General features: G+C 48.8%; 1 long non-coding RNA gene across 1 annotated transcript; it reads left to right on the top strand.

Annotated features, from left to right (window-relative positions):
- The first annotated feature begins 265 nt into the window (after window positions 1-265).
- On the top strand, window positions 266-2,517 carry LOC105311040. The gene is made up of 3 exons (XR_897607.2): window positions 266-389; window positions 1,420-1,456; window positions 2,369-2,517. It is a non-coding gene; the product is annotated as an uncharacterized LOC105311040 (long non-coding RNA).
- The last annotated feature ends 556 nt before the right edge of the window (window positions 2,518-3,073 follow it).

Raw genomic sequence — 3,073 nt, 5'->3', positions numbered from 1 at the left:
GAGGCCAGGGCCCGGGGGCGGGGCGGGCCGCAGGGCCGGCTCCCTCACGCGCTCGACCGGCCGCACAGTCGCCGTCGCTGCCGCTTCAGACCGCGGACGCTTCGTTGTCACGAGCCGGAGGGAGGGAATGGAGCCGGGAGCCTCCGGGCTCAGGCGCGCTGAGACCGCGGCGCCCGGGTCACGTGCCTCTGAGCTGGCCAATAAGCCCCGGGAGGCGTGGTGACGTCAGAGCAGCGGCGTGGCGGATGACAGCCGGGCCCCCGTCACGTGGCCGGGCACACTCCAATGGGCGGCACCGGGGCGACCTGAGGTTCCCGGCGGCCCGTGCGTCGGCGGTGGTTGGGTGGTAAGATGGCGGCTGTGAGTCTGCGGCTCGGCGATTTGGTGTGGTGAGTCCGCGCGGCCGGGACCAAGCGAGGTGCGCCGGGGAGCTGCCCGCCTGGGCGCGGGGATCGCGGCCAGCCCCGGAGCTGCCTCTTTGTGTGCTCCAGGCCGTGGAGAGGGCGAGACGAGGTGCCGGCGCTGGGAGCGACGCCGGGCGGAAGGGGCAGCCTGGCCCCGGGGGACTGAGGCCGAGGGTGGCCGCGGCGGGCCGGGCTCCGAGCCCCGAAGCCGCTCGGGAGAGAGCTGAGCTCCGGACTCAGAGGCCGGTGGTTACTGCGAAGGGCGTCACCGGCGCCGCCCGCGGACGCCGGTTCATCGGGGTCTTGCTGGGGTTCCCTGGAAAGCGGGAGAGCCGGGGGAGTCCGCAGGGCTATCTCGCCTGGGCAAGCCTGTTAAAACCCGCGTTGCGATGGAACCGACCTGTGCGGGCGGCTTGGCCGGGGGTGTCGGAACCGGACTGATAGCGCTGCCCGGTGAAGAAATGGAGGGGAGACTACTTCTTTACAACCGAGGGTTTGGCAGTGACCAGTGCCTTTTGGATTGCTTCTGTGTCCCAGACAACCGCCCGAACCAAGACTGGCTGTCGCCACCTCCCTCGAGCTGCGTAGCTTGTTTCTCGACCCAGAGGAAGGCTTCCATTAGCATTTGGCAAAGTCGGCTGGTCTCGCGATGAATTAAATCAGACTTTGTAAGGGGAAGTCTTGTGTTTACAGAGCAAACTGACCCCCACCCCTGTCACGGGGAGGCGTTAGACCAGCGGTGACTCTTCGTGGTTTTGTTGTTCTGTACCCTTGTCACTAGAAGAATGCACATACCTTATGCACATACGTATACAATTTTGCATTCCATTTCTAGGAGGTTGAGCCTGTTGGATCCAGCTGTGAAAGCCTAATTAAGAACTCCTGTTTGCCAGCTTTTGTTCTGGCACTTGAGGGTGCAAGTGATGATTTAGGAAAATAAATTGTATATTGAGTGGGTTGAAGGAGATGGACTGGCTTTTCCAGGGCAAATGCTGATTCTCTTTGTTTTCTCTAGGGGGAAACTTGGCCGGTATCCTCCTTGGCCGGGAAAGGTGAGTGTTTTACTACTAAACTAAAGGAAGACATCTGAAGTTGGGTTTGAAGAGGTGTAGAATGTAAGGTACATTTCTCTCACTTTCTAGCATTGACTTAAACTGTGCCTATTTAAATAGTAGATTTTTTTTCCTCTAATATCAGTTTGTTTAGAAAAGGCGATACCAGGTCTTATAATATGCAGTAAATGTTTATTTGTTGAATCAGAGATGATTTTGGTGGAGTTTTTTAACCCTGGAAATAAATTCTAATTTGAATTTATCCTAACACTTTAACAAAAGGAGAAGAAAATAAATTCTCCAAGAAGAGAGAAATCTAAATGTAGGTTAGTGAAAAGTCAAAGTATTTTTGTCCCAACTAAGTTTAAATCTTTCTATGTTACCATATGTGCTGCTCTAGTGCATCTTTGCAGAAGTTGGCATTTCAAATTTTGCATGAGGCTTTCCAAATGTTCTGTTTTTATATTCCTGCTAGGAGCCCAGGAAATATCTTTAGACTGTCTCTTTGCAATATGGCATTTTCAGTGCCTCAGTTATCTTTCATTGTCACTATTACCTGTTTCAACTCTTCCTACGCAGAAGTATTTTTAAAAGTGTCCTCTACATTTCTTCAGTAATGACAGGATCACATTGACGGGGGTAGGGGGAATGATGTTGGTTTTGGTTTTAACTTGTTAAAACAGGGTCGTTGCAGTAAAAGGAATATTATATCTACTGAAAGCTGTATTACATATTAGATGTAAGGATCTTCTAAATAGCTGTACATCTCCACACATCTCAGTAAAAAAGTGCCAAATTTGGACATAAACTCGGCCCTGGGGTTTTCTTTCTAAAAACATTCCTTTTGTTTTCATTTTTTTCTTACCAACTTAGAGCTGTGGAAAAAAATTTTTTTTCCTTTTTATCCCCCAGATTGTTAATCCGCCCAAGGACTTGAAGAAACCTCGTGGAAAGAAATGCTTCTTTGTGAAGTTTTTTGGAACAGAGGATCAGTGAGTAGTGCTCACCGAGAGTCTCCCTTCGTTCAGGCGTTGCGTTGGGTCTGAGCTGCTGAGAATATTCTAGGGATCCTAGTTCAGTCGTATTACAGTCTATAAGAAAGGCATATCATTCTGGCTTCATACCTAAATAAAAGATGCTATTCTTACAGAAATTGTCCTGAGGCTAATTACAATGTCAGGTGAGAACTAGGGCTCACCACCTTATAAGTATAATAATCACATAGAGTTTCTCACATCTCTTTACCCAATTCCATAAGCAATTCCTTTTATAAGGGCCACATTTGATTCTCATTTAATGGCTGTTAATCATTGTAGCTCAAGGGTGAGGTACAAAGTAAAAACTAAAATTTTATCTTAAAGTAATTGTTCTATCTGTTTTTGTAAAATTGAATGACTTGCTCTAGCATTATAACAGTAAAGCTTTTTAACCAGACCCGTCCTAGAGTTGACGTCAGAACCGTTAATTTGAGATTCTTTGATAGGCCATAAAAGAAATCGCAGAGAGGGGAAAAATGTGTATTTGCTTGAGTTTCTGGTGATTTGTTTAGCTTTCTCATCACTACATCAAGTTAATTGCCTAGGTCTAGCCAGATGGGTTGATTGCTTGCCATCTTCC

This window comes from Pteropus vampyrus, unplaced genomic scaffold, assembly GCF_000151845.1.
Source record: "Pteropus vampyrus isolate Shadow unplaced genomic scaffold, Pvam_2.0 Scaffold22564, whole genome shotgun sequence".
NCBI classification, from domain to species: domain Eukaryota; kingdom Metazoa; phylum Chordata; class Mammalia; order Chiroptera; family Pteropodidae; genus Pteropus; species Pteropus vampyrus.
Note: the sequence above shows the minus strand (reverse complement) of the source record. Positions and strands in the feature narration are given on the sequence as shown.